The 26523-nt window shown below is 43.7% G+C and overlaps 1 protein-coding gene across 2 annotated transcripts in view; it reads left to right on the top strand.

Annotated features, from left to right (window-relative positions):
• The window catches only part of CAMK1D (calcium/calmodulin dependent protein kinase ID), a 394014-nt gene that overhangs the window by 301077 nt on the left and 66414 nt on the right, over window positions 1-26523 (top strand). The window lies entirely within an intron of this gene.

The raw sequence follows: 26523 nt of genomic DNA, 5'->3' as shown, positions 1-26523 counted from the left end.
CATTGGTATGCTGATTTGAATTTGTCTGTAACTCCAAATGAGATTACCAAGATAGTGAGAGTGGACAGAGAAAAGACTGAAGACCAAGACCTGGGGCTCCCCAGCATGTAGGGGGTGCAAGCAGAGGAGTCAGAAAGGAGGCTGAAAAGGAGTGACCAGTGAGTTGGGCAAGAAATTCAGATCCTTGGAAGGTGAGCCCAGAAAGTGTTTTGGGAAGGAAGTCATGGCCATGGGTGTCCAATGTGCTGATGGCTCCAGTAGGCTGAGGACTGAGACTTCACGGCTGTGTGAGCAGTAGAGAATCACCACCTTGGTGATCTTTTTTTTTTTTTTTTTAATTATTTATTTCTTTGGCTGGGCCAGGTCTTTTTGCTGTATGTGGGCTTTCTGTAGTTGCCGCAAGTGGGGGCTACACCGTGGTTACCGTGGTTGGGCTTCTCCTTGCAGTGGCTTCTCTTGTTGTGCAGCATGGGCTCTAGGCATGTGGGCTTCAGTAGCTTCAGCTCACGGCTCTAGAGGACAGGCTAAGTAGTTGTGATGCACAGGCTTAGCTGCTCCAAGGCATGGGGTCTTCCTGGACCAGGGATCAAACCTGTGTCCCCTGCATCGGCAGGTGGATTCTTTACCACTGGACCACCAGTGTAGTTCCTACTTCGGTGGTCTTAATGAAAGCAGTCTCAGTGAAGTGCTAGGGCAGAAGCCTGATGGGAGGTGAAGGGTTTAGAACTGTGGGGAGAGGATTTAAATTTAAGTGTAGAGAGTATATTTTGCTTTGCTACCAAGGAGACGAGAGAAATAGGACAGTCACTGACGGGGAGGCAACATCAAGATAAGAGTCTTGTTTTAATGAGAAAAGGTACAGTGTACTTACTTGTGTTCCAGTGAGGATGATCCAGCAGAGACGAGACAAGCTGATACTATGGAGGGAAGCATGGAGAATTGTCCAGATATAGACTTGGACCAGGAAAGGAGACCTCGTGCATAGGCAGGAGGATTGACTTTAGAAGAACGAGGTCGACTATAAAAGGGCAGAGTAACTTGGTGCAGTTGCTTTAGGTGGTAAAAGCCTCTGGAAATTTCTTCTGATTGTTTCAGTTTTGTCAGGGAAGAAAGAAATCAACTAGCTCCTATCAACTAAGTCTTGGAAGATAGAGAATGGAGGAGAGAAGTTGTGAGGTGATGGTCTGTCAGAATAAGTCAAACAGAGTGGATGTAGGGAAACAGAGACTGTAGTTGCCAAGCAGTGTCAGGGATTTGAAAGTGGGGCCTGGCATCCTCGTGTGTCTTCTGCCACCGTGTTCAGCTGCACAGGTACAGACATAACACAGGTAGAGCTGGATCAACCAGGATCATGGCTTTGGCAAGTAAACGAGACAGGAGAGGAGCAAGGGGGTATAAAAGGGGATGTTATAATGGAACTGAAGCTGGTTAAAGGAGCAAGAGAGAACTTGGAGGTGATTAGAGACAGTGAAAAGATGACAGGTGGAAATGATGGATTAGGGGTCCAATGGAGCTGAAGGATTGCTGGATTCTGCATACTAGAAGGAGTGGGTTAGAAAGATTGAAGGTGGAGATCAGATAGGAGCGTGCCTGATGTTATGATTATGGATGGATCGCAGTTACTAGTAATGACAAGGCCCCGGGTACAGCCAGGATCATGAATGTGTGTGAGGTTAGGGTGCAGGACTGCATCGTTGAAGGATCCGAGAAGCCCTCCTTCAAGGTTCTGAGAGACTCAGGCATGAGCAGGGTAATCTATGTGTAGAGAAATGACTAAGCATTATGGTGTTGGAGAGGTGGACCGTCAACAAAGAGCTAATGACATCATTGGAAAGTATGGCGGAAGGGATCTGGAGTCCAAAGTTTTCAGCAGCAATGGGGAACCATGATGCTAGCATTTGGCAAGATAATCTGTGTCTTAGGATTGAGCTAAGACATTGCCATTGGAGCCAAAATGGACCTCATTTTATTTCTTAAATGCACTCATGTTCTCTTTAGATATTTTGGCCAAGCAGATAGGTTTGCTTGTTTGTTTATTCATTTGTTGGCAGGATCTTAGTTTTCCTGACCAGGAATCAAATCTTTCTTTGCCCCTTGCAGTGGAAGCTCACAATCCTATCTACTAGACTACAGAAAACTCCCTGGACCTCATTTTTAGATCTTATCTCTACCACTTACTGTCTGGCAAGTACTAACCTCTCTCATTCTCAATTTCCTCACCTGTTGCATAGAGACAGTAATAGTACACACCCCAAAGATTCAGTTCAGTTCAGTTGCTCAGTCGTGTCTGACTCTTTGCGACCCCATGGACTGCAGCATGCCAGGCTTCCCTGTCCATCACCAACTCCCGGAGCTTACTCAAACTCATGTCCATAGAGTAAAGGTCAAATAAGATAATGTATATAAAACGTTAAACAGAGTGCCTGGCATATAGTAACTACTTACAATATCGTTACAATGTCACTCCCTGGTCCCAAATCTTCACGAGACCCTGTGCTTCCAGTCTGGAGCACAGTGACTGTTGATCCTTCTATTCTCAGGAAGCACCAGCTGTTTGCTGCATAAGGTTTATTTGCCTTCGTTTCTCAGAGACATTTGGCTCAAATGGTTTCCTGGGTCCTGAATTGAACTTGCTTTTCTCCAACTAATTGAAAAATTCACCTGTTTTGTTGCGAGTTTCAAAAGCACAAATATCCACGTTTGTTTGTTGCATGTATAATTAATTTCTAAATTAAAGTTTTTGAAAAGCCAGAGGTTCACATGTGAGCAGATCAAATCTGAAGCTTCTTTAAGACCCTCTGTGATGAAGCCCCCAGAATAAGTCTCCATTCGAGTCCTCCGTCTTCTGTGCTTCCCTTGAGCAGTTGGTTCATGTTGAATTCTAGACACAAACCTCTTGGACTTGGCTGTAGAAACATCTTAGAGTCATGTTTGTGACTGCCTTCACTGGGGACAGAGAAGTTGATGGCTTTGCGAGTTTGCCTCTCCGCTCCCCCGTCTTCACTTTACTATCTTGCCGCTGCTGCTGCTGCTAAGTCGCTTCCGTCGTGTCCGACTCTCTTATGTGGCTTTATTTCTCATAGTATATATTTTTCCTCTTTGTGTATCTCCTGCGTCCTTTCAAAAGGACTTTGCAGCCAGCTGTTTGGCAGCAGGTTGTGCATAAGTAGTTCTTTAGGAGGATGGATTTAGGCATTTGGACCCATCCCTCCCCACACCTCACAGAGTACCTATCACAAAACAGGCATTCAGTAAACATTTGTTAGAGCAGTAAAAACTTATTCAGTCCTATCTGTGAAATGGAGATGTGCCCCCAGGTATTTGTTTCGAAGTGCTTTATAATGATTATGACAATAATAATGGCTGGTAGTTATGGAGTGCTTGCTCTGTGTCTGTTTTTCATACATTGTCTTATTTAATTTTCCTGATGATCTTGTGCAATAACTGCAGTTACTACACCCATTTTACAGATATGAGATCTAGAGTGTAAAGTATGATACCTGAATTCAGGGAGCTGGAAGCAGAGGAGCAAGGATGTACCTGGAACCTTTCCCACTTTCATTCATTGTATTCCATCCACAGAATAACACTGGCAGAACGTGTCTCTCTAGAAGGAACTAGACACTCTCCTCCATCTGGGGTGCCAGCCCTCTTCCTGCGTCCTTTGGTCCAGGTCACCAAACACCATGTAGAATGCTCTGCTCTGACCTTGGAGCAGGGAGCAGCTGGCAGCCTGGCCAGTTCAAGTCCCAGTGGAGTTATGGGGTGACACAGTCAGTGTGTTTCTTTAAAACAAAGGAAATGAAAAGCTATCCTCACCATGAAAGAACATGGGGGAAATTTGAATACATGTTATTAAAGGGAAGAAATCAGTCTGAAAAGTCTACCCACTGTATGATTACAATAATATTCTTAAAAAGGTAAAAATATGGAGATGGTAAACAGATCAGTGTTTGCCTGGAGTTAAGGAGAAGGGAGATGAATGGGCAAAGCGCAGGTGATTTTTTAATTGTTTTTTTAAAAATTGAAGTATAGTTGATTTACAGTGTTGTAACAATCTCTGCTGAAAAGCAAAGTGACTCAAAGATGGTAAAGAATCTGTCCACAGTGCGGAAGACCTGGGTTCGATCCCTGGGTCAGGAACATCCCCTGGAGGAGGGCATGGAAACCCACTCCAGTACTCTTGCCTGGAGAATCCCATGGACAGAAGGGCCTGGCGAGCTACAGTCCATGGGATCACACAGTGTCGGATACTACTGAAGCGACTAAGCAGCAGCGGCAACACATAAATGCATTCTTTTTAAATCTTTTCCAGTATGGTTTATCCTAGGAGATTGGATATAGTTCCCTGTACTGTACAGTGAAAGTGAAAGTCGCTCAGTCGTGTCAGACTTTTTATGACCCCAAGGACTATATACAGTCCATGGAATTCTCTAGGCCAGAATACTGGAGTGGGTTGTCGTTCCCTTCTCAGGGAATCTTCCCAACCCAGGGATCAAACCCAGGTTTCCTGCATTGCAGGACGTTTCTTTACCAGCTGAGCCACCAGGAAAGCCCAAGAATATTGGAGTGGGTAACCTATCCCTTCTCCAGGGGATCTTCCTGACTCAGGAATTGAACCAGGGTCTCCTGCATTGCAAGTGAATTCTTTACCAGCTGAGCTACAAGAGAAGCCCCATACTATACAGTAGGGCCTTATTTATCCATTCTAAGTGTGATAGTTTGCATCTACCAGCTGCAGCCTCCCAGTCGATCCCTCTCCACCCGTCCCCTCCCCCCCGCCCCACACCTTGGCAACCACAAGTCTGATCTCTCTGAGTCTGTTTTGTTTTGTAGATAGGTTCATTTGCAAAGCACAGATGATTTTTAGGGCAGTGAAAAGACTCTCTACGACTGTAATGGTAGATACATGTCATTATGCATTTGTCCAAACACTTAAAATGTACAACATCATGAGTCAGCCCTGCTATAAACTGTGGATTTGGGGTGATGCTGATGTGTCAGCGTAAGTTCATCAGTTATAACAAATGATGGGGAGTGTTGATAATGCGGGGGCTGTGCTTATGGAGGGTGGGGTAACTGGAAATCTGTGTCCCTTCCCTTCAATTTTGCTGTGAATCTAAAACTGCTCTAGAAAAAAGTGTACTTTAAAAAAAACCTGCATTCCTCATACCCAACCCCCTAGTATTCCATTGCTGTAGGATTGAGAGATAGCTGGCAGCATGCTCAGGTTGCAAGGGGAAAAAGAAGGATAAGCTGACTTTGATTGAAATTCCACTGTAGGCACGTTGAGGAATTTTAAAGAAGCTCTGAGCCAGTGAGTGCTGTGGGCTCTTTTTGTTTAAATTTGGCACTGGCTGGAAGGCTCTGCTGCCGGAAGGAGCTGGTATGGAGGAGAGCCAGATCTGTAGCAAGTCCTGAAACGTGCCCTCTTTTCATCCCGAGGTTTCGATTATGGTGCGGAATGACAGGGCTTCTGTGGAGCTTCTAGTGCTCCAAGTGACCCGCGAGTTCCCCCCCCCGCCCCGATATGGGGGCCCAGGCTCTCACTTTTCTTGTCCCCTTCTTCCCTTCTTTTGTCCTCTGTTATGGAAACGGGTCTCTGACAGTGTTCTGCACAGCTGGGGAAGCCAAGGACTCTGCGAGGAATCACAGGCTGAGAAGTCTTCTTAGCCCTGAGCTGTCTTGGGGAGATTGACGTGGGTAAACTGAAACTGTTCCTCTCACCCCTTTCAGTGGATGCAACCTCAGATTTTATTTTGCTCCAGTGATGTCCTGGAACATCTCCTCTGGACCCCTGGGCTTTGGGGAGGTGGTTGGGAGTTCCTTGGGGGTAAGATAGTAGAAAACTCATATTGCCATTTTGATTACACAAATATTTTTGAAAAATAAAGTTTGACAGCAGTGAAGAGTTGAAAAGCGGTATTATTTATGCCAAATGTTTTTCCTAACTTGTAAAAATATTATGTAATAGTGTGGTAACTGAGCAGTGTGGTTTTTTATTTCATCACATACTTTGGGGTCCAGTTTTCTTGATTTCTCCTTGTGCATTCCCTGCCCATGCCCCAGATCCCCCTCTTCTCCTTTGGGGCCGTACCCTCTGGCACGCGTGGTTGGGGGTTGTAGGTCAGCGTGTACAGGGGCCAGTCGTGGGGGAAAATGCACGTGAGGAGAGGACTTTGTGTTGTAAGTGAGCGATCCATTGACGTCTGTACCAAGATCGGAAGCAGAAGATGGAACCAGAGGTAGACAGGATGAATTGATGAAGGTAGGCTTACATCTGGAGGAGATGAGACACTGAACAAGGAGCAAATAGGTAAACTGAGGCAGTTCTGGAGCAAATTGCAAGAACTTAGGTGGCATTGCCTTCTTGGGAGAGATCTATCTTTTGCATTGGACAGTACACTCCATAGTGCTAGGTATTATTTGGACTTACCATACATAACAAAATCTGTAATTAGCACCTCTTTGTTTGAGGACATTTAGTATAGTGCCAGCATTCATGTAATGGGCCAGTGGGAGTTAATAACAGTAAGACAACAAGCAATCCCAATTCAAATAAGTGGGATTTTTTTAAGTAAAGCAATTTCAGATAATTGGTGGCTCCTGGATTCCCTAAGGAAAGGGGATTTTCCGGATCATCCTCTTAATAGACAAAATATGTGGAACGCTGTCTAAAATGCTATAATATCAGAGACTTTAAATAATTTAATCACCAAAATCTTATTATCTCCTTGCCTGCAGGCTTTCTAGCAGAAAGTGCAATTAAATTAAATGTAGGGGGAAAATGGACTTTTAAATTCGAGACTTTCCTGCATTTCTTTGCATTTCTTGAGGATCTCATTACTCTCAGATTTTCTCATTTTCCTTTCTTCGAGTTCGGCAGAGAACACATACTCTTGAAGCTATTGCAGACAGGGTAAGAAGAGACCTTCTGAGTTCAGCAAATCCATCTGAACGGATGGGTGAATGCATCTCACCATCCGTTATGAAAGAGCCTGGAAGACAGATAGTGAGGTGGCAGATTTCTTTGACTTGGAGTTCATAGAATGACAGTTTTAGTATTGGCCCCAATGTCTGTGAAACATCCTGTATAATTTTTCTAGAGTATGTGGCACTTCAGTTTTGGAAACTTCTAGGTGTATAACCTTTGTTTATCACTTCTTGTTATAAAAATTTTTAAACACTTTAGAATGTAGAGAGAATGTTTAATAGGCCTCTGTCTTAGGTCTGGTTCCCTGGAAACAGGTTCTGATGCAGAAATTCAGGTGCAGGTGACTGTCTGAGAAGAGCTATTGGGATCAGCATCTGTCAGGAGTGAAACAAGCGGACAGGTCAGAGAGAGGAGGTGAGTGAAAGGCAATTTCCACAATGTCCTCAGTCAGTTCTAGGAACTGTGGACCAAGGTGGCCTGGAAGGGGCATGCTAGGCAACACCAGCAGTGCATGTGTGCGCTCAGTCCTGTCCGACTCTTTGCGACCCTGAGGACTATAGGCCACCAGGCTCCTCCGTCCATGGGATTTCCCAGCTAAGAATACTGGCCTGGGTTGCCATTTCCTCCTCCAGGGGATCTTCCTGACCCAGGGATCAAACCTGAGTCTCCTGAATCTCCTGCATTGGCAGGTGGATTCTTTACCACTGAACCATGTGGAAAGCTCTGACGCCAGCAGTATCCACTGCATTTAGCCATCACCCAGCCTCCTCCATTGTCAGCCTAAGGGACAACTTGCTTGCCCTCTACTTCCACCCATTTCTCCCACTTCTGTCCACCTGGGCTTTTTTGTTTTGTTTTGTTTTTAACAGCTTCATTGAAGTATAATTATGTACCATAAAGTTCACTCAACTCAGTGATTTTTAGTGAATTTATCAAGTTTTGCAACTATCACTTGAATCCACTTTCAGAACATTTTTATTACCCTAATTAGCATATTCCTTTTGAAAATGACTCCTGGTATATTTTGAAGCAGATTACTTTAGTGAGGTTTTAATGCAATTAAATTCTTAGCTGAAGAGATCTATTGATAGGAATTTTTAAAAGACACATTCCTCTGAGTGAGTGAGGTGCCATTTGAGGTCACATGATAGGTGACCTGGGGAGATGTAGGAAGCATTACTACAAATAAAGCTAGTGGAGGTGATGGAATTCCAGCTGAGCTATTTCAAATCCTAAAAGATGATTCTGTGAAAGTGCTACACTCAATATGCCAGCTGCAGTGGCCTCAGGACTGGGAAAGGTCAGTTTTCATTCCAATCCCAAAGAAGGCAATGCCAAAGAATGTCAATTACTGCACAACTGCACTCATCTCACACACTAGCAAAGCAATACTCAAAATTCTTCAAGCTAGGCTTCAACAGTATGTGAGCCTAGAACTTCCAGATGTTCAAGCTGGATTTAGAAAAGGCAGAGGAACCAGAGATCAAATTGCCAACATCTGGTGGATCATCAAAAAATCAAGAGAGTTCTAGAAAAACATAAACTTCTGCTTTCTTGACTATGCCAAAGCCTTTGACTGTGTGGATCACAACAAGCTGTGGAAAATTCTTCAAGAGATGGGAATACCAGACCATCTGACTTGCCTCCTGAGAAATCTGTATGCAGGTTAAGAAGCAACAGTTAGAACCGGACATGGAACAACAGACTGGTTCCAAATTGAGAAAGGATTATGTCAAGCTTGTCACCTTGCTTATTTAACTTATGCAGAGTACATCATGTGAAATGCCAGGCTGGATGAAGCACAAGCTAGAATCCAGATTTCCAGGAGAAATATCAATAACCTCAGATATGCAGATGACACCACACTTACGGCAGAAAGTGAAGAAGAACTAAAGAGCCTCTTGATGAAAGTGAAAGAGGAGAGTGAAAAATCTGGCTTAAAACTCAGCATCCAAAAAACTAAGATCATGGCACTCAGTCCCAGCGCTTCATGGCAAATAGATGAGATGGGGAAACAATGGAAACAGTGAGAGACTTTATTTTGGGGGGCTCCACAATCACTGCAGATGGTGACTATAGCCATGAAATTAAAAGACGTTTGCTCCTTGGAAGAAAAGCTATGGCCAACCTAGACTGCATATTAAAAAGCAGAGACATTACTTGGCTGACAAAGGTCCATCTAGTCAAAGCAATGGTTTTTCCAGTAGTCACGTAGGGATATTAGAGTTGGACTATAAAGAAAGCTGAGTGCTGAAGAATTGATGCTTTTGAACTGTGGTGTTGGAGAAAACACTTGAGAGTCCCTTGAACTGCAAGGCGATCCAACCAGTCCATTCTAAAGGAAATCAGTCCTGAATATTCTTTGGAAAGACTGATGTTGAAGCTGAAGCTCCAATACTTTGGCTACCTGATGTGAAGAACTGACTCATTGGTAAAGACCCTTATTCTGGGAAAAATTGAAGGCAGGAAGAGAAGGGAACTTACGAGATGGTTTGATGGCATCACCGACTCAATGGACATGAGTTTGAGCAAGCTCCAGGAGTTGGTGATGGACAGGGAAGCCTGGTGTGCTGCAGTCCATGGGGTCGCAAAGAGTTGGACATGAGTGACTGAACTGAAATGGTCAAGGCAAAAAACTAAGCTCTTTCCAGGGTTGGTATAAATGCCTTGTGCTCATTTGTCATCCTATTGATAAAATAATGGGTCTTAAAAAGAAAAACATTTTTAAGAATAAGTAAGATATAATTCATAAACCGTAAATTCACCCTTGTAATAAAGAATGCAATTCACTAGGGTTTTAGTATACTCACAAGCTTGTGCACCCATCACCTATGTGATTCCAGAATATTTCCACCACATAATGAACACTGTACTCACACTCTTATTCTAATAATTTGTTTTTATGGAGAGACAGTTTCTCATGTGAAAGCATGAACGTTAGGTCATACCAGTTATTCACACTTGGACCATCAGTCTTTGTTTAAAGACAGCTCCTATATTTCAGGCATGGTGTGTCAAGAGGTGGTGGTTCTAAATTATCTCCAAATCTCAGGGAGGTTTTCACAAAGCTGCTCTTCATTCCTGGGGGTTAGTGGTGTCTGTCTTAGGAGAAAACCTTTCTTTGTTTCTGTATTAAGGTTTGTCCTTAACACAACCATCATGAGGTTTTTGTAGGTTGTTAAATGGTGTCTTCAGATATGTTGCAGGGATTACGTTCAGTGTCATTTTACACCTTATTTCACTCTGTGCTACAGGTGCAAGGTAAATGTATGGATGCTACCAAAGTAGAAATCTATCAGCAGGAATTGTTTTTGCCCAGTAATGGATTAGAACACATGGGACATGTGTGATGGAGCTTTTGGTATATTCCCAGACTCGAATGAATTTAGGCTGAGTGAGAAAGAGCAGTAGTGTATCTTTAAGTAAAATCTCTGTTTCATTGTCTTCATTCGTAAAGAGCAGATTAACTGAAGAAGCCATTTCAGCATATAATTTATGTTTATGCAATTACAAGGGAAACTATGATGGCTTAGCTGCTTTCATTCTACAAATGGCTTTGGTGTGGAGTTAAATCTGTGGAGTTCAAGTTCACACTTTATCATCAACAAATGTGCAAGATTACAGCTGCCCACTGTAGGGTTCCCTGGCTCTGGGCCACCTTTGTACCTGTGGAACCACACACATTTTTTATCTTCCTAATTATCAATCATCATTTAGATCCAAGCTTGGACATCATGATTTCAGAAAAGGGTTTCCTGATCTAAAGGAAAGCCTTTCTTTCTGATCTGCCCCATCTCAGTCCTGGAGACACAATTGGGCCATGACATTGCCAGCCAGGCACTCACACCCTGGGTCACTCTGTCCCCACACGCCGCTCTGTATCACTCATAACTCACCTGTTAGCAGTTTATCCTAAACGGATTTTTGACATGATTTTAAAATGGATAGTTATAAAAATATGCTGAAAGGTCTTCTTATTTAGATGCTTTTAGGTGCAATCTTCTATTAAGAGGAATTTACCGAGTCTTTTCTGCTCAGGGTTCGTAGACAAAGCCAGAACCAACCAGGCAGGAGAACCATTCATTGGGTGAGTTGGGAGCTCTAGAACATTGTTCAGTGGGGTGCCTCTTCCAAGCAATAAAGCAAAACACAGCGCATTAGGATGTCAAGGGGAGATAAGATTGGAGAGAGAGAGGTGTAAGATGTAAACCAGTAGCAAGCTGAGGTGCCTGGGAGAATTGAGAATGGATGGATGGATGGATGAGGTAGGCTTCAGAACTCTTCTCTTACCCTTCATGGTGTCTGCTTTGAGGGTTTGCATGACTGCTTATGTATGCCATGCCCAGCTACACCCCGATCCCACTCACTGGTTTGTTTTGTTTGCATGTGTGCAAAATCTTTCTTTATTTAACATCTATTGAGTCAGCTTTCTGTCTGTGCCAGGTCCTGGATAAAACAGTGTCAGCAAAGAGGCTGATGGTACCTGTGCCTTTGTGGAGTTCTCAGTCCAGAATAGGCAGGAATGGTATAGGAGGGTCAGCATTGGACAAATATTTCAATGTTTAATTCTACGATGAGTGGTGGACAGAAATATAGATGCTAAGAGAGAGTGTTATGGGGCAGGAGGAGGGGAGGACCTAATGAGGTATGGGCGTCGGGAAAGCCTTTTCTGAAGGCATGATGTCCAAGCTTGGATCTAAACGATGATTGATAATTAGGAAGATAAAAAATGTGTGTGGTTCCACAGGTACAAAGGTGGCCCAGAGCCAGGGAACCCTACAGTGGGCAGCTGTAATCTTGCACATTTGTTGATGATAAAGTGTGAACTTGAACTCCGCAGATTTAAGTCCGAATGATAGGTAGACAGTTTTTACTTTAGTTGTGCTTTTTTGAAGGCATTGTAAGACCTTTCTCATATTACTTCCCTGCATGTGCTTTCACACACACCTGCTGTAAGATTTTCAGTAGAGATTAGCTGAGAAACACTAGAATGAATATAAATACACATAGTAAATTAAAGCTGAACAAACAAAAGAATTAAAATATATTTTTTAGACTTGTCATAAAATTGGGGCTGCATCAAGTTTCCTTCAGATTCTGAACCTCTGAGCATGTGTGAAGTTGCGTAATTGTTCTCGGTTAGTTTTGAACAAACTCACGCAAGATAGGCAGAGATGTGCTGACAGCCAACTGGCAGTTCCCCACGTGGGAGTTGGCGATTTTACGAACTATCTGTAACCAATCCATACTCCAGACCTGTTCCAAAGCTCTCTCCAATCTCCTCCAGTTGTTATCTACTTGAGAAATGCAAAATTATGTTCATACTCAAAAATTGCAAAAGCAAATAATTGTTGCCAAGTGAAATTTTCCTCATTGGAACTAACGGTGGGAAGGCTGGTATGTAACAAACATTTCATTACAGAATTTTTTCCAAAAATTATAATTAATGTATTCAAGAACATCTGTTAATACAGAGCTCATGCATATATGTATGTTCTACCACAAGGTCACTGCTTGGAACTCTGGCTTCTCGTTAACTAAGAACATCTCAGAAAACGTGCCATCAGAGGTCAACAACGTTCTACCCTCACCTTGCGAGTCCTCATTATGTAAAGTTACAGGAATACATGTAATTAATACAGAAGTCACCATACAAAGTTGTGAGATTACATAAGAAAGCTGACATTGTCACAAATTTACGTCATAATGAAGTGCATGAATATCTTCAAAAAGCCCAGCCTGTTTACCCAGAGCAGAGGAGAGCAGGGGACCCTTATGCTGGTGGAACCAGAAGCTCTTATGTCAAGCTCCTTTCTTTGCAACTCCTTTTTTATAGCAACTCCCTCTTTATAGCAACTCCCTCTACACTGATCCCTTATCAATCAGCTCCTGCCCCACCCCTACTCCATGCCCTGCAGAAAAGGGATAAGGGGACCAACATTTATAAAACACTACAGCATGCTGGGAGTCTGCCTAGGGATTTTCCCTTCGTTGTCTTATTTAATTCTTAAAGCAAGCATAATTCCGCCTTGTGTAGTTGAGAAAATGACGCTCAGCGAGGCCAGTCCTGGGTACCTTTCTCTTCTCTGTGTCCTCAGGCATCTTCAGTCCCAAAGTCAAGAAGCCATTTCATATACCGCTGACTCCTGTTTCTCTGCCTCCAGCCCTGACTTTCATCTTCTTAAACACATGGACATTTCCCTGTCCTTATCTTCCCTGATCTCTCAGCAGCATCTGTCAGGGTTGACCAGACCTCCTCCTTGACTTCCATGGCCCCATACTGCTCCTTTGCTTCCTACCTCTGTCTGGTCCTTTGTTGGCTCGTCTTTGAGCGTTAGCATTCCCAGCACCCAGCCACCTTTCTCTTATCCAGCTGCACTCTCCCAGTGGATCAGGTCTACCCTCTCGGCTTTGAAGGCCATCTGCATGCTGATGACTTGCTAGTTTTGAACTCTAGCCCTGATCTTCCCCCGAACTTCAGTCTCATATCCATGGCTACCTGCTTGACCTCTCCATCCATTCTCTAGATATCTCAGACTTCCTTATCGTACCCAAGGCTCCAGATCTGTGCAGTGCAATATGGTAGTGCGATGGAGCTGTTTACATTAATTAAAGTTAAATAAGATTTAAAAGTCAGTTTTCCAGTGCCACAAGCCCCATTTCAAATGCACAGTAGCTCCCTGTGAGTCATGGTCACCACATCAGAAGGCAGAAAAGGAGCATGTCCATCACTGCAGGAAGTTCTGCTGGTCAGTGCTGACCTAGTTGTTTTTATCTCCTCCAAACTTGTTCTTTTCACCAGGGACCCCCTTTTCAAATAATCTAGTTGTTCCTCAAGTCAAAAATCTAAGAGGCATCCTTTTTTATTTTATTTTATTTTGGCTGCGCTGAGTTTATGGAGTAAATGCTAGAATTTATGGAGTTTATTAGTTTATTTACTCAGGTTTAATTGCTGAGTGCGGTCTTTATCTAGTTGTGGCAAGTGGGGGCTATTGTTCATTGCCGTGCATGGGCTTCTCATTGCAGTGGCTTCTCCTGTTGCAGAGAGCCTGAGCTCTAGGCCTGTGGGCTTCAGTAGTTACAACATGTGGGCTCAGTTGTTCGGCTGCATGGGCTTGATTTCTCCTTGGCATTTAGGATCTTCCCAGACCAGCAATCGAACCCATGTCTCCTGCATTGGCAGGAGAATTCTTATCCACTGGACCACCAGGGAAGTCCCAGGAGACCTTCTTGATTCTTCTCCTTCCAGCTTGCCTTATATCAGTTTTACCAGTGAGTCTTGTCTTCTATGTCCCTAAAATATATCTCATGTCTTTGTACTCCTCTCAGACTCCAGCGTTCCCCAAGCTGAGCCAGCAGCCTCTGTCACCTGAATTGCCAGGGACTCCCCAACAATCTGCCTGCTTCCACTCTTGTGCTATAACCATTGTCCACACAACAGGCAGCCACGCCCACAGGCACTTCAAAGCCAAGTCTTTGAAAACTGTAAAACAGTTCTCCTGTCTTCTGGTTGAAAACCCTCCAATGATACTTCATCTGATGTAGCATAAACCCACTGTTTTAAAATCTTAGTTTACCTGGCATCTTTGTCCGTTTGGGCTGCCGTAGCAAAGTACCATAGATTGAGTGGCTTGGAAACAAGAGAAGATTGTTCCTCATGGTTCTGGAGCATGGATGTCCCAGGTCAGAGCGCCACCATGGCTGCATTCTGGTGAGAGCTCTCTTCTGGCTTTTCCTGACTTCTCCTGGTGTCCTCATGTAGTGGAAGTATGGCCAGCTAGGTCTCTGGAGTCTCTGATGAGAGTGCTCATCCCATTCGTGGCGGCTCCACCCATGGCCCAATCACCTACTAAAGGCCCTACCTCCTAATACCATTTCTTTGGGGGTTAGGTTAGCATATGAATTTGTAGGGGGTAGGGATAAACATTTAGCACATAACGCATGGCCCTATATGACTGGGGCCTTCGATTTCTCAACCATGCTACACTGCCCACCAGACTCCAGTTCACCATGACTTTGTTTTTGGTCACCAAATGCCCTCAGACTGGGCTATCCTAGTCTTAGGACAGGCTCACCCCTTTGCCCGGAAGCTCCCCTTGGTCATCACTTGGCTGGCTCTTCCCTGTCTTGCAATGGGGCCATCTTGAAGCCCCCATTAAAGTGGCTCCACCAGATACTCGTCTCAGGCTTGTTTCCATCTCCCCACGGCATTCCAGACTCTTAATGTTTCACTCCAGTATTCTTGCCTGGGAAGTCCTGTGAACAGAAGAGCCTGGTAGGCTACAGTCCATAGGGTCGCGAAAGAATTGGACATGACTTAGCAACTAAACAACAACAACACCGTTTCACGTTTATCTGTTCATTTATTTCCTTTTTCTCCCTCCCACACTGGAACATGAGTCATAGATACTAGGGATTCAGTATGGATAAGACATGCTTTGCCCTCTTGGAATACAAAAGTCTAAAAATGCTTGGGAGCAGAGTGGCGCCGCGGAAGCATGCTGGGCCCATAAAAATGATCTGTAATTAACTTATCTTTTTTCGGAATGTGGACAGGTGTTGGAGTTAGAAGAGATCAGCTGTTTTAATCTTGAGCATGCTGATAATTTTTTAAATAAATCTTTTCATCCTTTTCTTATGAGTAATGCAAAAGTAAAATTTCTTTATCAGAGTCTCAGCTGGCAGGTTTCATACTCAAAATAAAAACACTTTCAGCTCTTTCTTACCCATCGTTTCGGCTCTAACCACACTTTTCCAGGCCAGCCTCGAGGCTGGATGGGAACTGGGGGAGGTGGGGAGGGGTGGTTGGGGGGTGGTTCATAGTTGATAAATAGGGGAGATGGTCGTAAGGAATCACTGAGGTCCCACCAAAGCAATGAAAGTTGTTGCCTCGATGGATGAAAGAATCAGTGCACACTAGAGAGCTGACTGACTTGGGGCTGGAGGAGTGGATTTGCTCTTGTGCGCATATCTGAAGGCTGTAGGAAGCCTGCAGGATCAGAACTGTAAAAGCAAAGTGGACCTCCAGGATGGGGAGGACAGACCTACATTGGAGGACCGTGTGCATACCCTGCAAAAGGACTCTCCTTCCAGTACGTCCCTGCCTCCACGCCCGCAGGCACTGATGGCCACGCTCGCAGCAGCATCTCTCTCAGAAGGGGGTTCGTTAGGTCACAGGCAGCTTGGGGTTAAGTGCCATCCAGCGCAGCCCACACCGTCTCCACTGCCTGGGTTTCAAAATCCTTCAGGATTTGACCTCATCCTCACCAGTCACATCTTCCAGATAAGTCAGGCTTCTTTGCATACCTTGTCCGTTCCCACCTCTCTCTCCTTCCTCCCTGTCGTGGTCTTCTTCCTAACGCCTTCCTTCAGGAATCAGCTGACGTTTTTCACTGAGTGCTGTGCCAGACTCCCGGAGACACAGAGGAAGTTCCAACATCCCCTTCAGGACCCTTCTCTAACCACAAATCTCTCCCCTCTGGGTTGTGCTGTGGTCAGCCAGCCTGGGTCACAATCTGGCAAGTCATTATTTGCTAGTGGTCTTGATGGTCAACTTGAACTTTGTAGCTCCCCAAATATGAGCTAAACTGCATGCCACGTGTTGGGCTTATAGACGGTGCTCACTTAACACTTCTTTCACTGACGCTATTTCCCTGAAAATTAATTCAGCAAGAACTCTTTGCATGATCATTCAAATGACTGGACTCTCCCTGCCCCCCCCCCCCCCGGGCTTTTCTCCACTTGACTAAATACTGCTCCTTCTTTAAGACAGGTCCGATTCACCTTTTCCTGCCTTGTCCCCAGGGCCTCTTCTAGGTGTCTTTCTGTGGTCTTCCAAAGTACCCTCACCCCTCAGTCCCAACTCTCTTCTCTGTCTGTCCTAGTCACCCCTCTATACACCCTGGACCATGTGCCCCTTTGAAACAGGAAAACATATTTTATCAAGTGATACAAGACTATTTGATTGGGTGAATACGAAAGCATACAAGTAAAGTAGCAAAAATGTTTTCTCCCAGTAAACCTTGAAAAAATATAAAGAAGGGTATACGCTTGAAGGGGCTTCCCTGGTGGCTCATTGGTAAGGAATCCACCTGCCATTGCAGGAGATGGCGAGTTTGATCCCTGGGTTGGGAAGATCTCCTGGAGAAGGAAATGGCAACCCACTCCAGGGTTCTTGTCTGGGAAATCCCATGGACAGAGGAGCCTGGTGGGCTACAGTACATGGGGTCACCAAGAGTCAGACACAACTGAGTGACGAAACAATAATAATAATGCATCCAAAGATACACTACATGGATATGGACTGTCCTTTATGTTGCTCAGTGTATTCATCTGCTGTGGAGTTGCCCACCACAAAATACCATACACCGAGTGACTTGAAACAGCAGGAACTTACTTCCTAACCAATCTGGAGACTCAGGTCCAAGATCAGAGTGTGGGCAGGTTTGGTTTCTTGAAGCCTGTCCCTGGTGTGCCAACGGCTGTCTTCTCACTATGTCCTGACAGGGTCCAGCCTCTGTGTTCATCCCTGACGTCTCTTCATACTAGACCTGTATTACCTCACTTAACTTGTATTACCTCTTTAAAGGCCCCTTATCCAAATACAGTCTCATTCTGAGGTGTACTGGAGTGGTTAGGATTTCAGCATTAAGAAATTGGGATTGGGGGGTACAATTCAGTCCACAACACCCTGATACCTAGAGAGCAAAAGAGCCAGAATCAAAGTTCAGCAGCATACAAGGGGTTAAATGTCTCTGGTCCATCTCATGGAGAGGCATGTGTTTGTGTTTTAGAAATTTCTGAACAGATTGAGGCTGGGAAGATGTTGTGAAACTGAATTCTGAGAATAAAGATATTTTTATTATTAAAGTGGGATTTGCTGAAGGAGACAAAGATTGAGGACAGAGGTTTCATGAAATAAACCCTTAATCTTCCTGGAGAGGGTGAGAGAGCCCCCCAGCAGCAGAGGGTGGGGGCACCAAAGGCAGATGAAGTCACAAGGATTGGGGAGTGGGGGCGAAGTGACAGTGGGTGCCCTGTGTGGGAGGAGGCAAGTCCTAGAGGCATGATTGAGGCGAGGACTGATGGTCCCTTTCTTTCTCCTGGCTGGGTGAAAAGAATGTGTATTTTTGTCATCTGAGCCTTGGGCTTTCACAGTTGAAAAATGCTTTGTTTTCAGCCTCTCAATCACAACCTGCATGTTTCAGGACTGCCTTCCTCTTAGGATTCTATGTAAATAGGGGAAATGGTTCTTAGAAAACACACATTTGTAACCAGTCTTGCACTCGGGCATATGGTTCTTGTAACCAAGTCACCTGGGTCTTTAATACTGCTGCTGCCTCATTATGTGACAGTCTTGTGAATTTTGTGCATGTCTGCTGTAACACTGCTTTTTATCATCCCAGTATCAGCATTGATACTTCTCAGACTCCTGTCTCTAATATTAATAGCACAGTGCTATACTGTTTGGTCTTGTTGGGGAGGAAGAAGTTTTCTTCAGCCCTCTGAGGGCCCCTGGCTGGATCTGAAGATGAAACTCACAATGACACATGAATAGGGAAAAAGCAGACACACTTTATTGAATCTTTACATATGTAGCCTACACAAGGCAACTAAGTCCTCAATAAGTGACCAGAGCAGAAAGCTTTTATACCTTTTAGGCAAACAATACATTTATGGACAACAACAATACAAAGGGGTTTGGAATAGGGGCAGTAAATGATGAAGACATAACTAAGGTGAGAAGGATTAGTTGAACTCGGTTTGTTTGCCAGTTCCACTCTGGGTTGATCAGAGTGTGTCTCCAGTAAAAGGAGAATTTATTTCCTCCCTTCAGACAGGAAAGGGGGAGCTTTTTCCTACACTTACTTCTTAGCTGCCTTCAACTCAAAACAATTTTATGTCTAAGAGGCATATATTGGGGTGACATACTCTGGTTTCCATTGGCCTTTTTCATCTTTTATTAAATCTAACTTTTGGAGTAATAGATTTTTGGAGCCTATTTTCCCACATTAGCACAAATATAAATTTTGAATGGATGTGTGGATGATATTGTTGTAACTTATAACACATGCTGTAATTAACAGTAAATCTTAAAGTAAGAGGATAATATCTACCAAAATCAGGGGCTTCCCAGGTGGCTCAGTGGTAAAGAACCTGCCAAACAGCAGATGCAGGAGACTTAGATTCAGTCCCTGGGTCAGGAGGATCCCCTGGAGGAGGGCATGGCAGCCCACTCTAGTGTTCTTGCCTGGAGAGTCCCATGGACAGAGGAGCCTGGTAGAGCTATAGTCCATGGGGTTGCAAAAGACCTGGACATGACTTAGCTGCTAAACAACAACAATCTACCAAAATCAGATGGAGAAGTTCAGCTGCATGTAGAAAGCAGGGTAGTTTGCCTAATACTAACAATGGATGCATGGTATACTGACAAAGTTGTGTATAGTACATTACAGAATATATTATGGTCTAGGATCAAAACTTACACTTTACTTACTTGATCCAGCAGTTTTGAAACTGTGGTTCTTGACTATTTTTTAATTTGAAGAGATCTGCATTACTTAAAAATTTGCTAGGAAATATTGAGATCATTGTTGTTTAGTTGCTCAGTCACATCTGATTCTTTTGTGACCCCATGGACTGTAGCCCACCAGGCTCCTCTGTCCATAGGATTTCCCAGGCAGTAATACAGATGACCATTATATCTACTACTGCAGCCAGGAATCCCTCGGAAGAAATGGAGTAGCCATCATGGTCAACAAAAGAGTCCGAAATGCAGTACTGATGCAGTCTTAAAAACGACAGAATGATCTCTGTTCGTCTCCAAGGCAAACCATTCAATATCACGGTAATCCAAGTCTATGCCCTGACCAGTGATGCTGAAGAAGCTGAAGTTGAATGGTTCTATGAAGACCTACAAGACTTTTTAGAACTAACACCCCAAAAAGATGTCCTTTTCATTATAGGGGACTGGAATGCAAAAGTAGGAAGTCAAGAAACACCTGGAGTAACAGGCAAATTTGGCCTTGGAATACGGAATGAAGCAGGGCAAAGGCTAATAGAGTTTTGCCGAGAGAATGCACTGGTCATAGCAAACACCCTCTTCCAACAACACAAGAGAAGACTCTACACATGGACATCACCAGATGGTCAACACCGAAATCAGATTGATTATATTCTTTGCAGCCAAAGATGGAGAAGCTCTATACAGTCAGCACAAACAAGACTGGGAGCTGACTGTGGCTCAGATCATGAACTCCTTATTACCAAATTCAGACTCAAATTGAAGAAAGTAGGGAAAATCGCTACACCATTCAGGTATGACCTAGATCAAATTCCTTATGATTATACAGTGGAAGTGAGAAACAGATTTAAGGGCCTAGATCTGATAGATAGAGTGCCTGATGAACTATGGAATGAGGTTCATGACATTGTACAGGAGACAGGGATCAAGACCATCCCCATGGAAAAGAAATGCAAAAAAGCAAAATGGCTGTCTGGGGAGGCCTTACAAATAGCTGTGAAAAGAAGAGAAGTGAAAAGCAAAGGAGAAAAGGAAAGATATAAGCATCTGAATGTAGAGTTCCAAAGAATAGCAAGAAGAGATAAGAAAGCGTTCCTCAGCGATCAATGCAAAGAAATAGAGGAAAACAACAGAATGGGAAAGACTAGAGATCTCTTCAAGAAAATTACAAATACCAAGGGAACATTTCATGCAAAGATGGGCTCCATAAAGGATAGAAATGGTATGGACCAAACAGAAGCAGAAGATATTAAGAACATGTGGCAAGAATACACAGAAAAACTGTACAAAAAAGATCTTCATGACCCAAGATAATAATGATGGTATGATCACTCACCTAGAGCCAGACATCCTGGAATGTGAAGTCAAGTGGGCCTTAGGAAGTGTCACTACGAACAAAGCTAGTGGAGGTGATGGAATTCCAGTTGAGCTCTTTCAAATCCTGAAAGATGATGCTGTGAAAGTGCTACACTCAATATGCCAGCAAATTTGGAAAACTCAGCAGTGGAAAAGGTCAGTTTTCCACAGGACTGGAAAGGTCAGTTTTAATTCCAATTCCAAAGAAAGGCAATGCCAAAGAATGCTCAAACTACCGCACAGTTGCACTCATCTCACATGCTAGTAAAGTAATGTTCAAAATTCTTCAAGCCAGGCTTCAGCAATACGTGAACCATGAACTTCCAGATGTTCAAGCTGGTTTTAGAAAAGGGAGAGGAACCAGAGATCAAATTGCCAACATCCGCTGGATCATGGAAAAAAGCAAGAGAGTTCCAGAAAAACATCTCTTTCTGCTTTATTGACTATGCCAAAGCCTTTGACTGTGTGGATCACAATAAACTGTGGAAAATTCTGAAAGAGATGGGAATACCAGACCACCTGACCTGCCTCTTAAGAAACCTATATGCAAGTCAGGAAGCAATAGTTAGAACTGGACATGGAACAACAGTCTGGTTCCAAATAGAAAAAGGAGTACGTCAAAGGCTATATATTGTCACCCTGCTTATTTAACTTCTATGCAGAGTACATCATGAGAAATGCTGGGCTGGAAGAAGCACAAGCTGGAATCAAGATTGCTCAGAGAAATATCAATAACCTCGGATATGCAGATGATACCACCCTTATGGCAGAAAGTGAAGAGGAACTAAAGAGCCTCTTGATGAAAGTGAAAGAAGAGAGTGAAAAAGTTGGCTTAAAGCTCAACATTCAGAAAACAAAGATCATGGTATCTGGTTCCATCACTTCATGGGAAATAGATGGGGAAACAGTGGAAACAGTGTCAGACTTTATTTTGGGGGCTCCAAAATCACTGCAGATGGTGACTGCAGCCATGAAATTAAAAGACGCTTATTTTGGAAGGAAAGTTATGATCAACCTAGATAGCATATTCAAAAGCAGAGATATTACTTTGCCAACAAAGGTCCGTCTAGTCAAGGCTATGGTTTTTCCAGTGGTCATGTATGGATGTGAGAGTCGGACTGTGAAGAAAGATGAGTGCCAAAGAATTGATGCTTTTGAACTGTGGTGTTGGAGAAGACTCTTGAGAGTCCCCTGGACTGCAAGGAGATCCAACCAGTCCATTCTGAAGGAGATCAACCCTGTGATTTCTTTGGAAGGAATGATGCTAAAGCTGAAACTCCAGTACTTTGGCCACCTCATGTGAAGAGTTGACTCACTGGAAAAGACTCTGATGCTGGGAGGGATTGGGGGCAGGAGGAGAAGGAGACGACAGAGGATGAGATGGCTGGATGGCATCACCAACTTGATGGACGTAAGTTTGAGTGAACTCTGGGAGTTGGTGATGGACAGGGAGGCCTGGCGTGCTGCGATTCATGGGGTCGCAAAGAATTGGACCCGAATGAGCGACTGAACTGAACTGAATACTGGAGTGGGTTGCCCTTTCCTTCTCTGGTGGATCTTCCAGACTCAGGGATTGAATCCGTGTCTCATAAATTGGCAGGAGGATTCTTTACCATTTGCCGGGAGCCAGCATGGGAGATCCAACCCATGACAAGGTCATGTGGAAGAGTCCTGATGAGCAAGGCCTCAGGACTCGACGGACCCCCTGGACCTGCTCAAGCATCTACCCCCGAACCAGAATCTGTCTGTCTTATTATTTTGTCTTTCACCAGCTCTTCCGACATTAGCAAGGGGCTGTCTCTGACCAAAAGAGTTAACTTAGAGCTCTAGTTGATAAATCTCCTGGGCATGAAAGGAGTGTTTCAGACCCTCTGTTAGCATTCTAGCTTACTTGGCAGGTTTATCCAGACTCTTGCAACATTGTTGAGCCTATGCTTACTGCCAAGTTCTCACATCCCTTATCCATTGTGTTCCTAGGAGTGCATATAGTCAGGATGTAGAAAAAACAAGTAATAGCCTTAGCATTAGCAACATTAGAGTTTGAGTTAATACGTTCTTTGCTCCATAAAAATGTAACTCTGTACTTTAAGGGTGACGCAGGCTAAAAATTTAAGAAAAAACACTTTAAAGAAAATCATTGTTCTGGTGTTCTGGCTGACCAACCTTTATCAAAAGGAGCTCATGGAATATCAACAGGCCTCCAAAATAAAAGATGATGTACAAAAAATAAGACTTTTGCAGGAAGGAACCTGATATCGATGAAAGTTATTACTGATGAAATGTTGAGTTGACTCTGCATTTTTCACCTTGCTGTATGTATAACTCAGGGTATAAAAGCCCCGAAAAGAATAAAGTAAATGGGCCTTGCTCGAAGAAGCTTGGTCACGCCATGTCTCTTTCTTTATCTCTTTATCTATCTTTCTTCATTCACCGATGTCATCCATCCTGAAGATATCCCTAGACTCTGCTGAGGCTAGACCTCGACAACCATTGAGCCTCCCGGGAAGCCCATTGAGAAGAATCAGTTCAGTTCAGTTCAGTTGCTCAGTCGTGTCCGACTCTTTGCAACCCCATTACATCCAGCTACTTGGTATATGAGTAGTTAAGATTCACATAGTGATAGCAGTGCAGTATTACAGGCACGGAGGTCAGAGACTGAGCAAACCCAAGTTCACTGCGGACAAGTTGTTCTAAATAAATATCCAAGTTCAACAGAGAGGATAGAGAATTTTCAAGCCATATCCCCTGTCTTCTGTTCCTTTAGTGTTGGTAGCCAGTTTTCTTGTATACTCCAGTTCAGTTGCTCAGTCATGTCCAATTCTTTGCGACCCCATGAATCGCAGCATGCCAGGCCTCCCTGTCCATCACCAACTCCCGGAGTTCACTCAAATTCACGTCCATCGAGTCTTGTATACTTACATCTCCCTAAAGCTGAACCTCTCTGCCATGGCTGCCGTTAAGTAATTTTATTTATTGACCTGTTGTTATGGTCCTGCTCCTTTTCTCCAATCACCTGACCTCATCCTTCTAATTGCATTCTGGTGCTCTGCAAGTTTTCCTTGGGGAACTCCATTTCTAATGAGGACCTTTAAACCACACACATTGGAAGCTCGCTATAGAAGAATATTGACTCAGTAAAACCACCTGTCAGCTCAGTAGCTGACCACCCAACCTTCATGCATCCTGCCAGCCGGAAAATGAGACATGCCCCTCGGTACAATTCTAAATTTACTTCCTTACCAGTGATTCTGGGATTCCGGTTGTTCACACGTGATTTTGAAAATGATTGGGTGTCTTAGCTCAGGCTGTCATAACAGAATACCAGCAACTGGGCAGCTGAAAGGACAGAGATGTATTTCGCACAGTCCTGGAGTCTAGGATGTCTGAGACCAAGGTGCTGGTTTGATTCCATTTAAGGGCACTGTTCCTGGCTTACAGATGGCCACCTTCTTACTGTGTCTTTATGGTGTCCCTTACTCTTTTCATGAACACACTGATTCCATAATCAGGGCTGCACTCTCATGACCTCAACTAAATCTAATTACCTCCCTAAGTTCCCACCCCTAGATACCATCATGTGGGCGTTTAGAGCTTCAGCTTATGAATTGGGGGAGCTCAAACATTCAATCTGTCAGAATGGCCTTTTTGAAATGTATGCTTGAGGAGATTTTTGCAAAGTATAAAAACTTACAAACTTTAAGGTATTTTTATCAGTATTGTTACATTTTTTATTGGCAAGTTTTAAAACTTTTCCCCAGTTCCTTGGTTTCCAAGGAAACCACATTCTTTCTGAGCACTGTTCAGAAAAATAAATCCCTGGTGCAATTTGGAATTTAAGAAGTGAAATATTAAATGGGCAGAAAATTGAGACCCTGACCCTACCTAGCACAGGAGTATCTTACACGTCAATTCTGATGCTTCACATCATGTTTTTTTAATTTTATTTATTTATTAGGCTGTACTGGGCCTTAGTTGTGGCACATGGGATCTGTGCTGGGACACATGGAGGCTTTTAGTTATGGCATGTGAGTGAACTCTTGGTTGTGGCATGTGGGATCTAGTTCCCTGACCAGGGGTTGAACCTGGACCCCCTGCATTAGGAGCACGAAATCTTAGTCACTGACCGCTAGGGAAGTCCTTGCTTCAGATCTCATTGCATTGCTGAACTATCACAGAGAAAATATTATTCAATAGCTATTAATACCTTACATCCCATTGCAGAGAAGAGAACTTTGTAAGACTAGAAAGCAGGAAAGATCAGTTGGGAGGGAGGGAAGAGATCTGGCAAAGTACAGGTTATGGGGTGCTAAGGGTGGGGGTCGGGGTGGGGAGCATTGCTGCCTAAGGCCTTCAGGCACCTTGCAGAGCACGTGAGTAGCAGCCCAGTGGTAGAACACTAGCTCAGCGCCCTTACTGTAGGTGAGCCAGTGTAGGGGGTGAGGAGGGGCACAGTCAAGACAGACTTTTCCTCCTGCACTGCTAATGACCCCTGGATTGGCACCAGCTGCACAGGGTGGCTGGCACCTAGTGGGTGCCCAGTACACGTAGAATGAGTGATGAATAAATGATCTGGTGAAGTGAATTGCCTCCAGGTGAATGCACCCAAGTTTACCCTACCCCTAGCATCAATACATCTCCTATAATACATTCTTGGACTCTGCAGAGTTTTTGCACTGAAGCTCACTGGGAAGAAGAGTCTGGAAAAAAGGAAGAGTGGTGAGAACTTGATGTGAGTTGCTGAGATGGAATGTGAATGTCCTGGGATTCGGGTTTACCCAAGGATGGATCGTTTAGACAGCGCAGTTGTCCAGCTGTACTTACTCCCCTGTTGTTTCTGTTTCTTTTCACTCTTTGAATTGGTTTTTAATTTTTCCAGAGTGCCTTTCTTCTTTTATCTAGATTGCTCAGTTTGCTTTGGAATGAGACATTATCCAAGCTCAATATGGCTCGGACTGATTATAAGTAATGGGAGAGACTCATACACAGGCCTTTTATAGCTGCAATTTTGTTTTATTAGTTCTTTAAAAAAGAACATTTCAGTGGCTCAGTTATTGAACATTAATTGCCTTGACTTGCAGAAAATGAATCATAGCTTCATGTGTTGGTGTATGTGTGTGTTACTGCTAGTGCCTGTCTTTTAAAGATGTAAAAGTTATTTGTGAAACTTTCATGATTTTGGTATTTCAAATATATATCTTTTTCATTTTATTTTTGGGAAATTTGTTTTTCTTGTATTAAATAGTGCTAATAAATCCCCTGAAGCTAATTTCCAAGATGGCTTAATTATTTGAACAAAACACTTTTTCTTTGAGAATCCTATGTCTAAGAATTTGAAGGCAGAGGTGTGGAATTGTTTCTGTTCAGGATTTTGCAGTTCTGTTACTTTGTGAAACTCAGAGCAGCATCAAATATCAGAGCCGAAAGGGACTCTGGAGGTTGTCCACCAGGGCCTTTTGACCTTTGGTGACCTAGGTTCCCTTTTGATAAATACCAAAAAATGGTTAATGCAATCTGAAACTCAAATTAAAATGGAATATTCTCTCCCCCAAACCAAATTAAAACAATATACTGGAGTGTCATTCTTCTATCTTTTTGTAATTCAAAAGTGGCTTTGACGTTCTGATGCATCTGAGGGAATGATTGACTAGATTAACTCCCTTATTTCATAGATGAAAAGACTGAGGTCCAAAGGTTCCCAGAGTCTTCATCT

The sequence above is a fragment of the Oryx dammah genome, unplaced genomic scaffold, assembly GCF_014754425.2.
Source record: "Oryx dammah isolate SB20612 unplaced genomic scaffold, SCBI_Odam_1.1 HiC_scaffold_10, whole genome shotgun sequence".
In the NCBI taxonomy this organism is placed as follows: domain Eukaryota; kingdom Metazoa; phylum Chordata; class Mammalia; order Artiodactyla; family Bovidae; genus Oryx; species Oryx dammah.
The sequence above is the reverse complement of the archived record's forward strand: the minus strand, read 5'-3'. Positions and strand labels throughout refer to the sequence as shown.